Below are 14,367 nucleotides of genomic sequence, written 5' to 3'. Positions count from 1 at the left end.
CTCTCACACCGTTATTGGCCGGCCGGGTTTGTGAGCACAATCCTGAAGCACATTCGATTTGCAATAGAACAGGGGCTGGACCACACACACCGATTGTTCTTCTTTGGTTTAAAAATAACTCAGGATGATACCGCCGAAGAATGAGCTTCTGTTTCTCAAACACACACACACACACACACGCATCACGTTGTCACGACTTTGACTGTATTATGCTAAGAAACCAAACTGGCATTGGTGATCAGGGCCTTTACAAGAGTTTAAGAGGACAATCTCCACACCAACGCCTACCAGTTTAGCTTTCCCAACGGTTCTTTCTCTCGTAGTTTTAGCTACTTTCCAATACAAGACCACTTTACTGCGCTCTTTCATACACTCATCTCAAGTCCCATCACTCGTGCTCATTTATTATTGAGCCGAGAGCCGGTAAGCAGTTCTCTCCCGGGTTACGCTTGAGGGCCTCTTCGGATCGCTCAAAACGGACATTAAAGACTTTTTCTATTTATTGACAAATCGACACCAAAGAAACTTTTTCTGCACCTAACTGTTCTGCAAACAAAGGACAACAAAGAAGGAAAAAAAACAACCAAAAAAAACAAAAAAAAACTGCAACGAACAAACAAACAAAGACGACAAAGCGGGGAATGCCGAGCCGGCGTCTTTTGTTGTGTTCGGGTCGGTGGAGACATTGGAAAATAAGGAAGCAGAATGGGATCGGAAGGGTTTTAAAGCGACGGAGCTTTTCCCACGGCATCGGCGGCTCCCGAATGATGCGTCTCTCAAACGAAGTTGAAGATTGTCTTTAATGTGTGCCTATGCAGTTTTTTCAACCCAAAATGGAAAGAACAACAAGAACCTCATCAGCTACAATACCAAAGATTCAGAGTTACTCCCGCCGCAATTCCATTCCCACAATGCATCGGTGCGATGTTGCCTCTTTCCAAACATGGGACGTCTCGGGGTTCGGCTCTGCTCCCCCCCCCCCTCCCCCGTATAGTCGCATCCGTCTCACAGCTAAAACTAAAGGTGTAACTCAAGCCTGATGGGCATACCAAAGATAAACACCTTTAAGCACATGCAATCCCACGTAGTTTTGTTTTCATATCCCAATGGATCAGTATACCAAAGAGTTGCACTCTTCCAGCCATCGTTGATCACATATGCACGTCGCTCCCGGGCGCCGAATCCCACGTTTCCCATGTTTGAGAGAGAGAGCCGGTAGCGTTATTGCAAGGCACCAATGCAGCTGGTACAGAATACATTATATTCCAACTAAAAAGCCAATAATCTGCCAAAAAAACGCTCACTTAATTCTGTAGAGAGGAAACTGCAGACTGTAGGTCGAATAGCTTTATCCTTTAGGTTTCTCTCTTTAAAAGCTTCTAGTCCAAAGATTCTCCAACGGGGAATTCATCTGCTCTTCACGACAGTCAGGTCTTTAGATACATGAGCTTTTCTTTGCTTGTCTTAGTACTTAAATTGCGCCAATGCCTCTGTACAATGTCTTACCCAGGTTTTGCAATATGTGATTTATTTATGTAATTTATATTTGCTATGATTGAACTTAATTTAAGTTGCCAAAAAAACCCTCCCCCTTTTTCCTGATTAGCTTGCCAAAGTTTACATTTACTTCTTTTGCATGTTGGACACCATCAGACTTATTTATTTATGACTAAATGTGCTAGAAGGTTGTTATTATTATTATTTGTTTCTTGATTATTTAATGTTATTTAATTAGACGTAATTGTTTGGATGACTATTAGTGCATCAAAGATGCTCTGTTAATTTATTAGTTAGCTTTACTTTAAAAAGCAAGACAAAGGGTGTATTTAATTTTTCTTAGAAATTCTGGAAACGTGTTAGCGATCAGGTTTTAGTTGCAATTCTCACATGTTTGTATGTATGTCAAGATTTTATGTAAATCGTTTAGTTGATTTTCTTTCGAATGAAAACAATCTGTCTTCGCGATCGATATTACGCGTTTTGTCGAAGGACAAGCACCGAATTTCAAGCCTGATGTTTTCGAGATCGTATACGGGGCCACACGTTAACGGAGATCAACGCAGGAATCACCAAAGATAAAACCCACGGACGCTGAGAGGCCGTTTATTCATTGCTTCACTCGTAGAAGGACATAGAGGAATCCCTTAAAAACTAGAAAAAGCTGCTTCCAAGACTGACTTGTGTGTGTGTATAAAAGTCTTTCTATCTCTATAGTGAGAACCACAGAGGCTACCTCACTGAATTTTCCATTTGTAATTTTAATCGTGTTGATGAAACCAAAGATACCAAAGATTTCTTTTTTCTCGAGGACGGTCTGCGCTTGACGCCATGCTTGGGATATTTTGATAACTCGTTCCACTCTTTTCTCTCTTCTTCCTCTTTATTCAGACGTGAGTTCCTCCTCTCCTCAGAAAAATAAGTGCAATGGAGCGGATGGGACTCGACGTCGAGCTGTAGTTTTTGAGCGCTGTGCGGTTCTGATCGCCCGTCAAAGACCTTGATGCAAAAACCAAACCACTGAGAAAGATCTGTCTGTCTGGCACAGAAACATTAACAATCAAACGCAAACCACATGGGACATAATATTGAAACTGATGGAAATGTTCAGATATTCAAAGTTTTGATGGGTTAAGTCAAAGCATCTCTCAGTGCAGTATTTTCAATGCTTCATTGCATTTATTTCCAAAAACACTGAAAAATAAGACGTAAAAAATTTCACTCAGAAATGGATAGTAAACTTTTACAAATAAACGACAACACATTGAATTAAAAAAGTTGAAAGAGTGAAATTATATTTTCTTGCAAAAAATAGCCTACTCAAACAATATTTTATTTTCAACGTTGAAGAAGAAAAAAGCATTTTTACAGTGTATACCTGCTTTTCAGAATTTCAGACTTAGAAACTTGCACTTTCTTTTTCAGTATTTTTGTCTTGTTTTCTAATACAAATATCAAATTCATAAATCAACATAGGCAAAATAGTCTTGCTTTATGAAAAATGTATTAAAACGAAGCGAGTTTGCTTAAAACAAGAAGTATCTGCCAATAATCTCCATTAAGATAATCAAGTTTTCCCTTTGAATTAAGTTTATCTTTCTGACGCAGTAAATGTATCTTGATTTAAGAATGTTTATATATTTGTGCTAAAAAAACAAGACAAAAACACAGGAATTTTTTTTTTTTTTTTGTAGTATAGACAATACCAATAGACATTCACATCCAAGCAAGTAAAATAGGCCCACATCAATTAGTCAAAGTTGTTGATGAAACCAGTTTGGCAAACCTTCCCATGTTCCCACATCTGACTATTTTAGGTTTAAGTCATTTAAAATAAACTTTCTTAAAGATCTAAATTCATTCTGTTAAAAACACGTTGGTGTTTCTGTGCACGAAAAACTCCAAAACCAAAGACTAAATATCAGCATATACCAGACCGAAGGGACTCGGTTTTTAGGAAAACACGGCTGTCGTCGGCAGCTAAAAACACAGATGGGATCGTATTGATCCGTTCATCTGTAGGTCGTACATCATTCCGTCCTGTTGGAATAAGTAACACGTTTACTTGTGGAAAAAATAGAATAGAATCTGTTAACAGGGACACGAGCGTGTCACGTAGCCTATTGATCGTCATTAGATCAATATTCTTAGCAGTAATTCTGTATTTATGATGTGGATGAAATCTAATCCTTCCCTCTGTGTTTTGTCTTGCTTTCCAGTACGAATATCTAAAACAAATTTTTTTGTAGGGAGTGAAATTTAAGGTTATTATAAATAATATTCTACGCCTTTAAATAAGATTTGGTGGATAATATCACGAGAACAAGTTTGCGCGGCAGGGAGACGAGACGCACTAGCTATTTAATAACCGCCACGCCAAGTGTTAAATTAGACAAGTGTTGAGATCACCAGAGCGCCTTGTTGGCGTGTGTCCTCCATACAGCGGTGATAAACCGATCGACAGAACAAAAAACCCACAAAACCGCACTGGGTAAGAACTGTAACTAGCATAGGCTAGGCTATATATAACTCACGCGCATTACACATTCTTATGCCGCATTTCACATGCTATCGAAAATATCCTACTTCCCACTTCTGAAGTCGTGATTACAAGCTTGTCGAGTTCAAGTGCTTTGTTGTCGGAAAGAACGCGGATTATGAAGGACGCCAGGTTTATTCTTGCCTATTTTTAGGAAAATCGTATTAAAGCCAAAATGATATTTAGCGTCACATTCATCGATATCAAAACATTCACCATGCTATCTAGATAGCTTGCTGAAGATTCTTGAATTTCTTTAAAATACAGGCTATTTTCACTGTGTGTAAAACAATGCACTTCAAATTATTGGAAATATGCACTACTTTAACGACTAGACAAGGCGATGTAGCTGACGTAGAAGAACCTAATAAAGAATATCAGTCACAGCTACAGTCGCCCTCCCCTCCGCCATGTTTATGGCATGCCCAACTTGGGTATCAAAATAATCTGTGCTTCCCATTGGTAAATACGACTTGAGAGGGCGTTTATGTCCAATTTTTAACTAGGAAACTCGTATTTTACCATAACTCCGATAGCATGTGAAGGCAGCATAAAATCAAGATGCATTTACTTGCAAGCAAAATGACGAGGTAATACGGAGCATGGTGATAAAAAAAAAGAGATGGTAGGAAGGATTATATTTCAATGATTTTGCGTTCCCCTGAGAAACTTTGCATTCGCTTTACAAACAATAAAGGTTTTGCGAGCGAACGCAAAGTTTAGGGGCTCCTAAAGTTTTCGCATAAAAATAGTTTTTAAATAGTTTTCGTTTGAATGTTAAATTGGCAGATATTTGTTCTTGTTTTAAGCACAAACTCACTTAATTCAGAAAACAACACTTAATATATTCAGTCATTTTACTTCTCCAGTAAATCTTGATTTAAGAGTGTTTAGGTATTTGTACTGGAAAACAAGACAATTGAGGAAGAACATAATTAGATTACACTTTATTTCGATGGAACTAATTACAAGTAACTTTGTAAAATAAAGTGTTAGAAATTATTTTTTTGCAGTGTGCATTGATTAAACCAAAGCAGATTATCTCCAAAGTCATATTGTTTTCAAAAAGAAACCCGTGAAATAGACGTAGAGAGCGCTTTTGTTGTAAAGTATGAGATATTGTTGGATGAGTGCCTTGCTTGAACCAAAGCGAAGTTTCGACCTCTCTGTTTCTTCTTCTGTTAGTACCTTAGCGACAGGAAAAACCCGGCGAACGCGGGTGTTATGGTGCTTTGCAATGCAATCCTGCAAAGAACAAAGAATAACTCTATACCAAAGGCTTTCTAGACTTCTCTTCTCTCTTCTCTTTCCTCTCCTTTGAATGGTTGCAAAGCTTTAAAAAAAAAAAAGAAAAGAAAAACCTTTGAGCATGTCGAGGGCGCAGACCGTGCTTTTCTTACCAAATTTTTCTCGGATATACCTCATAGAAGATAGTGTTAGGGTATTGTTATTATAGCGTATGTATTAAATTATTCACTTACTCTTATTTTTTAGTAACTGTGACTTAAGACAAACCAAGAAAAAAAGCTTTATACATCTTAAGTTGTGATTTTTGTAATAGCTGAGGTTCGCTTAACCAAAAACACAATGCTTGTCTTTTTCTCTCTTGTTAATGTGACAACTTTCGCAATTTTGTTCGTGGTGCAAGTTTTACGAAATTCTGATTTTTATTCTTATTTTTGTGAAGGGTGGCTCATATTCTCAACAAGGATATTATTTTTGGATTGGGAAAGGTTGGTTGCTAGAATGAGCCTCAAGTTTACAGTTTTCATACGTCCGCATCGCTTCTGTTGTACAGTTCGCTTACATTTCATTTTCAACATTCTTTCATTTTTCTTCCCATTCTTTTCTCGTTCTGTGTGGAAATGTAGCATTACAGACATCATTCAATGCCGTAGACTTGATTTATGCATGAGTATCCTTACGGTTCTAGCTAGCGTGTAATGCATTGTCGTTAAATAGCTTTTAAGTTCTGGATCCGTCTCATTTTCATTTCTTTAACTGAGCCTCATTTTTTTTGCATGTTGGCCTGATCTAATTCTTGAAGAGTTCATCTCAGATGTGTATAGAAACGTTGTGCACTTGATCAGTTCGGTTTTCGGTCGCACCGTGAATCAGATTCACCCAAGATCACTTTCCATTTGAACGAATCTTTCTGATCAAGTGTTTCGACTGTTAATCTTCCATTATCTCAGAAAAAGAAACCGATCAGCTGTATGTGTGTTTTTGGACTTTAATTTTGACAGATAAGAACTTGTTTAGACGGTTTAACGGTCTGTACTTAATCATTCTGCTCTAGATGTGTCTACTATACCAATCCTGTCCAAAAATACAACAGCTAAACATCCTTAAAAACAGGATGAAATGTACCAGACAATCTACTACTAAAGTAAAAACCCTTCATTCTTTTGAGAACGAAAGTCCACACAGACCTTGCAGGAGTTAAAGTGAGATTTGACGTCTTGTGTTTTCAACTGAAGGAAAGTCCAAAGATTGCGTTTAACTGGATGAAACGCTTGAACCGACTGCAGGATATTATGGACTGTATTCCAAAGATCTGCTTTGAAAATGGATTCTTTTCTTTTTCAGTTTCATCTTTTGACATTTTGTTCATTGTTGGTTTATTAAATCATTATATTCATGTAAAAAAATGGATTTGTTGTTGGAATCACAAGAGAAAATTGATCAAATTTTAGTTTTGCATTCATGATCAACGTCTTTGAAGCATTCAAAGTACATGTTCTTCCACAAAATGTTTGACCATAAATAAAGAGAACAAGTGATTTTATTCCCGAAACCATTTGTTTGGTCAGTCACAACAATAAAACCTGTCTCATGATGTAGATACAAATGTTTGCATTGTTTCACAACTCGAAACAATGAAATGTCCAAAGATTTCCATTTAAATAATCATTGACGAATCAACAGAAGTTTATAGAGTTGATTTTTCAATGCCGTTGGTTCCGGAAGTATTTTCTCCATTCATTTCTCCCATAGGGATTTTTTAAAAAAGTCTTTGTTAAAGCGTTATAAACCGTGAACCAAACCAACCAGCAACGAGGAGAGTCACATTACTTTGGTTTTAAGCAAAAAAGCATTTGAAAATCAAACAAAAATACAAGACTGTGAACTTAACAGCTTTAGTGAGGGAAAGAACTACAATCCCATGAAGCATTGCGAACAGCATAATCGAATAAATAAAATATATGCATATATATTCAAGTATTTTGAAAGTAGGCACTACATCATTCACAGTGCTTGATGTGAGTGGGCGGAGCTAACAAGATCTTTCGACTCTGATTGGTGGAATTTTCTTTACAGCATTATTGTGTAGTTATTCACCACGAATTCCGCTGTTAAACTAAATTATTTTGAGAATAAGTTGAAATAATGTGTTTTAACGGCTTCCACAGAAGCAAATACCATCAGTTAATAACCTCGTAGCTCAAAGTAGAGGTGTCTTTAAAGGTTTATAAGTTATTATTAAAAATCAGTGTCCCTATGGAGAAAATGAATTAAGTTTTTACATTCGGAGCTCGAGTGTATGGCGCTCTATTTACGCAACCGTTTTATAGTGTATTTGAGTTTTCAGTTAATTTCCTTACACACACAACAAACACAGGTACATAGAACGAGAACGTAATTGGGTTTAAAAAAAACACATTTTCATTCAACAAATGGAAGAATCAATTTTTAAAATAGTAGAAATTATATTTTCAAAACATTAACGTGTGCAAATTTTAGCCTAAGCTTAACATCTGAATTTAAAGCTATACTTTCACACTGCAAACACCAGCACACATCTCACAGGAACATATGTTGGGAAATCAAGAACCGTTCATTAAACACCTGAGAAGAAGCTTCTTCGGCTGTTTTGCATGTGTTTGAGTCGTTCTCACGTCTGGATCTGAGCAGGCGATGGATTGTTCGAACGCTTCCATCAACTCCGTGTATAAACTTTCCTACAATCAGGTGGGATTTACCAAATAGTATTGAGCCTCTCATCTGTGCAATAGCCTATTAATATCTGTGTTTGAATAAAAAAAAAGATTGAAAAAAAAAAACAATGCTACTTAAACTACAAACTCAGTGTTGTCATTGTCGACTGTTTCTGCATCACATGATTTTTTCTGGCAGTGTTGAAAGTTGTTGCTCAGCAAAGTGAAACATCGTTTTTTTCTTCCCGCACATTATGTTTGTGTGTTTGTACACAGATTTTCCTGTCTTTTACCGCATTACATTTGACCATTGCTCAAGGCGTTGGTGTATCTGTCCGCGTCATTCTCACAGGTTTATTTTGGTTTGAGTTTCTTGTTTTTTTTTGGTCACTATCATCAGATGGTAGTGTTGTGCTCTTTGCTCTTCAATAAATGACATTGATTCATTCATGTTAAAAACTGTGCCATTTGTCTTTACTAAAGTAATCCTGATTTCCCCCTTGCTACAGTAAGTGTCTCTTTGTAGTAACAAAAATTTGGTAACACCAATAAACCGGGAATTTACTGTAATTTTACACTAAACTGTTTTACCGGTACATAAATCCCAACATAACAGAAGATTAAAACGCATCTCTCCCTACACTATTTTTGTGTAAAAACTCATTAAATAACTCTTCATTTTAGCATTTATTCTCCTTATGGAAGGCACGCTGGGAACTCATCCTGTGTAAGTTCAGCTTATAGAATTCATTTAACTTTCTTCTATTAAGAACAATGAACTTGAAATAAAATCAAACTCAAACAGTCAAGTAGTACAAGTCAGAGTGCAGAGAGCAGTTTACAAGTTGTAATTACGAGTTCTACGAGAACGTTAACACTTTTTACAAGCCGGAATCTCGTAATTACGATAAGGAGTAAACGCACCTCAAGGCCCAGACCAAGACAATTCAAGATCTACACAGCAAAACCAGAGGTATGGTCTAGACCAGACCTCCAAGATCAATCAAGACCAGATGTGTAGTCAAGACCAGACTTCCAAAACCAAGATCAATCAAGACCAGATGTGTAGTCAAGACCAGACCTCCAAAACCAAGATCAATCAAGACCAGATGTGTAGTCAAGACCAGACCTCCAAAACCAAGATCAATCAAGACCAGATGTGTAGTCAAGACCAGACCTCCAAAACCAAGATTAATCAAGACCAGAGGTGAAGTCAAGACCAGAACTCTCAAGACCAGATTTGTAGTCAAGACCAGACCTCCAAAACCAAGACCAAGATTAATCAAGACCAGACCTCCAAGATCAATCAAGACCAGAACCCCCAAGACCAAAACTAAGACTAAGTCCAACCAAGACCAGAGGTGTAGTCAAGACCAATCAAGACCAACCAAGACTAGAGGTGTAGTCAAGACCAATCAAGACCAACCAAGACTAGAGATGTAGTCAAGACCAGAGGTGTAGTCAAGACCAACTAAGACCAGAGGTGTAGTCAAGACCAATCAAGACCAACCAAGACCAGAGGTGTAGTCAAGACCAATCAAGACCAACCAAGACCAGAGGTGTAGTCAAGACCAATCAAGACCAACCAAGACCAGAGGTGTAGTCAAGACCAATCAAGACCAGAGGTGTAGTCAAGACCAATCAAGACCAGAGGTGTAGTCAAGACCAACCAAGACCAGAGGTGTAGTCAAGACCAATCAAGACCAACCAAGACTAGAGGTGTAGTCAACATCCATTTTCTTCCCATTCTTTTCTCGTTCTGTGTGGAAATGTAGCATTACAGACATCATTCAATGCCGTAGACTTGATTTATGCATGAGTATCCTTACGGTTCTAGCTAGCGTGTAATGCATTGTCGTTAAATAGCTTTTAAGTTCTGGATCCGTCTCATTTTCATTTCTTTAACTGAGCCTCATTTTTTTTGCATGTTGGCCTGATCTAATTCTTGAAGAGTTCATCTCAGATGTGACTTCCAAAACCAAGATCAATCAAGACCAGATGTGTAGTCAAGACCAGACCTCCAAAACCAAGATCAATCAAGACCAGATGTGTAGTCAAGACCAGACCTCCAAAACCAAGATCAATCAAGACCAGATGTGTAGTCAAGACCAGACCTCCAAAACCAAGATTAATCAAGACCAGAGGTGAAGTCAAGACCAGAACTCTCAAGACCAGATTTGTAGTCAAGACCAGACCTCCAAAACCAAGACCAAGATTAATCAAGACCAGACCTCCAAGATCAATCAAGACCAGAACCCCCAAGACCAAAACTAAGACTAAGTCCAACCAAGACCAGAGGTGTAGTCAAGACCAATCAAGACCAACCAAGACTAGAGGTGTAGTCAAGACCAATCAAGACCAACCAAGACTAGAGATGTAGTCAAGACCAGAGGTGTAGTCAAGACCAACTAAGACCAGAGGTGTAGTCAAGACCAATCAAGACCAACCAAGACCAGAGGTGTAGTCAAGACCAATCAAGACCAACCAAGACCAGAGGTGTAGTCAAGACCAATCAAGACCAACCAAGACCAGAGGTGTAGTCAAGACCAATCAAGACCAGAGGTGTAGTCAAGACCAATCAAGACCAGAGGTGTAGTCAAGACCAACCAAGACCAGAGGTGTAGTCAAGACCAATCAAGACCAACCAAGACTAGAGGTGTACACCTCAATCAAGACCAGAGGTGTAGTCAAGACCAATCAAGACCAGAGGTGTAGTCAAGGCCAACCAAGACCAGAGGTGTAGTCAAGACCAATCAAGACCAACCAAAACCAGAGCTGTAGTCAAGACCAATCAAGACCAACCAAGACCAGAGGTGTAGTCAAGACCAATCAAGACCAACCAAGACCAGAAGTGTAGTCAAGACAAACCAAGACCAGAGGTGTAGTCAAGACCAATCAGGACCAACCAAGACTAGAGGTGTAGTCAAGACCAACCAAGACCAGAGGTGTAGTCAAGACCAACCAAGACTAGAGGTGTAGTCAAGGCCAACCAAGACCAGAGGTGTAGTCAAGACCAATCAAGACCAACCAAGACCAGAAGTGTAGTCAAGACCAATCAAGACCTACCAAGACTAGAGGTGTAGTCAAGACCAATCAAGACCAACCAAGACCAGAGGTGTAGTCAAGACCAACCAAGACCAACCAAGACCAGAGGTGTAGTCAAGACCAATCAAGACCAACCAAGACCAGAAGTGTAGTCAAGACCAACCAAGACCAGAGGTGTAGTCAAGACCAACCAAGACCAGAGGTGTAGTCAAGACCAATCAAGACCAACCAAGACTAGAGGTGTAGTCAAGACCAACCAAGACCAGAGGTGTAGTCAAGACCAGAGGTGTAGTCAAGTCAAACAAAGACCAACCAAGACCAGAGGTGTAGTCAAGACCAATCAAGACCAACCAAGACCAGAAGTGTAGTCAAGACCAACCAAGACCAGAGGTGTAGTCAAGACCAACCAAGACCAGAGGTGTAGTCAAGACCAATCAAGACCAACCAAGACTAGAGGTGTAGTCAAGACCAACCAAGACCAGAGGTGTAGTCAAGACCAACCAAGACCAGAGGTGTAGTCAAGACCAACCAAGACCAGAGGTGTAATCAAAACCAACCAAGATTAGTAAAGACAAGAGGTGTAGTCAAGACCAATCAAGACCAGAGGTGTAGTCAAAACCAACCAAGATTAGTCAAGACTAGAGGTGTAGTCAAGACCAATCAAGACCAACCAAGACTAGAGGTGTAGTCAAGACCAATCAAGACCAGAGGTGTAGTCAAGACCAATTAAGACCAACCAAGACTAGAGGTGTAGTCAAGACCAACCAAGACCAGAGGTGTAGTCAAGACCAATCGAGACCAACCAAGACCAGAGGTGTAGTCAAGACCAATCAAGACTAGAGGTGTAGTCAAGACCAATCAAGACTAGAGGTGTAGTCAAGACCAACCAAGACCAGAGGTGTAGTCAAGACCAACCAAGACCAGAGGTGTAGTCAAGACCAATCAAGACCAACCAAGACCAGAGGTGTAGTCAAGACCAACCAAGACCAGAGGTGTAGTCCAGACCAATCAAGACCAGAACCCCCAAGACCAACCAAGACCAGAGGTGTAGTCAAGACCAATCAAGACCAACCAAGACCAGAGGTGTAGTCAAGACCAATCAAGACCAACCAAGACCAGAGGTGTAGTCAAGACCAATCAAGACCAGAACCCCCAAGACCAACCAAGACCAGAGGTGTAGTCAAGACCAATCAAGACCAGAGGTGTAGTCAAGACCAATTAAGTCCAATCAAGACCAACCAAGACCAGAGGTGTAGTCAAGACCAATCAAGACCAACCAAGACTAGAGGTGTAGTCAAGACCAATCAAGACCAGAGGTGTAGTCAAGACCAATTAAGTCCAAGACCAAAACTAAAACCAAGCTGTTTAATCCTCTGCTGAGTTCTTCTTTTGTGTCTTCTCTTCTTAATGTCTTCTTTTATCTTTAGTTGATTTAATCTAAAACTGTGGCAGCCAATCATCGTATCTGATTTCTGAAGGATCATGTGACACTGGAGACTGGAGTAATGATGCTGAAAATTCTGCTTTGATCTCAAGAATTACACTTTACTATATATTCACATAGAAAACAGCCGTTTTATATTGTAATAATATTTCACAGTTTTTATTGTATTTCTTAATCAAATAAATGCAGCCTTGATGAGCAGAAAAGACTCTTTCAAAAACACATATTGAATGTTTGTCATGTCAATATAAACAATGTTTAATACTTTTTTATTTGCATTGTATCACGAAAGCACTTCTTCATCAAATGCATGAAACTCTCAGCTTTCCTCTGGTAAGTGGCTTATGATTTCTGTCAAACATCTCTCTCTCAATCTGTCTCTTCTTTAGGCCCTGGCTGCGGGGTAACAGGCGCTCGTGTTCCCGTCTTATCGGGTGACATTTGGCTTTTCATTACTTGTGAGGAGGATAAGAGCCGAGAGATAAGGTGTGACATTAAGAGATCGTTCATACTCGCATGTTGTGAGAGACAGACGCCAGTCAAAGTAAACGCTGACAGCTGCCATCGACGAGTTTGATGCCGTAAACAGAGCTGGAAAAGGCCACAGTCGCCCCAATAATCCATCCAAACACCAGCAGATTCCCCTTCAAACTGAAGTTTACGCAGCGCCACTGAGTTTCTTTGAAAGTAGCAAAGTTTTCTGCCTAAAGAAATGAACAAAAATGTTCGAAAACTCTTTGCTTCAGGACCATCAATGTCCTTAAAAGTTCTTATACGGATTCTTGAAAATAAAGAAAAGCATGGCGTTCAGTGAAATGCCAGGAGGAATAAACACAGCAAAACTATTTTTTCTGTTGCATTCATCAATCAGAATTACCATGAGTTTATGACCATGTAAACTCATAATTACACAATTTTTCCCACTTGACCATTAAGAACCGCAAATATTATTACATGATGCACTGAATTATTAAGCAATATTAGATATTCTGCTGTCAACAATAATGATTTTGCACATGAATGTTTTTGGCATTATAATAACCCCCAACTCTTGTAATTATGGTAATGCTTTTTTGTCATTTTTTATTTCGGATTTAGTTTGAGTTATTTTATAGTTGAGCAGAATGTAAATATTAATTTATTTTCAGCTAACGTTTTTTATTTTAAGGAAAATTATTTTTTAAAAAATGTTTTTTTTTGTTTAAGGTTAACAACATGGTTTCCATAACAAAATACATTTTAAAACTGATAAATTAGCAACAAATACATTTATTTTCCAATAAACACGGATGTAAATCTCTGACCATATGCACATGATTCATTCATCTCTGCCTTCAGTATACGTTACTAAATGTTTAATAATTTCAAACATACACACAAAATACAGATCACATAAATCAAGTCTGGTCAAGGACCTCCGACGCTCGAATATGATACAATTCTTACCTTGAAAACAAGCAATTGTCTACATTTCACTGAGGAAACATGAAGAAATGAAGCATGTGTTGCATTGTGACATTGCTTTGCATGATAATCAAACAACACTTATACAAATATACAACAAACACTAATATGAAACATCCTGACTGAATAATAAATCATGCCCCCCCCCCCCCCATAAGAGTTAAAAGAACAAAATATTTTAATAAACCTCAACCTAATAAATTTCACTCGATGTAAAATGTACTTTTATTTTTTTTACTTTTGATTTTTTTGGGGGTGAAATAAAGCATCAAACAGCAGCGAGACATTTTTGTGCGTTTCTGAATCCAAAATAAAATCTGGTGGAAGGTACGAGTAATTGAGAATATATATGTATATATATATATATATATATATATATATATATATATATATATATATATATATATATATGAAAATATATAAATATATATAAATAAATA

This window comes from Phoxinus phoxinus (genome assembly GCF_949152265.1).
Source record: "Phoxinus phoxinus genome assembly, chromosome: 17".
Lineage (NCBI taxonomy): Eukaryota > Metazoa > Chordata > Actinopteri > Cypriniformes > Leuciscidae > Phoxinus > Phoxinus phoxinus.
This window is presented reverse-complemented; position numbering follows the sequence as displayed.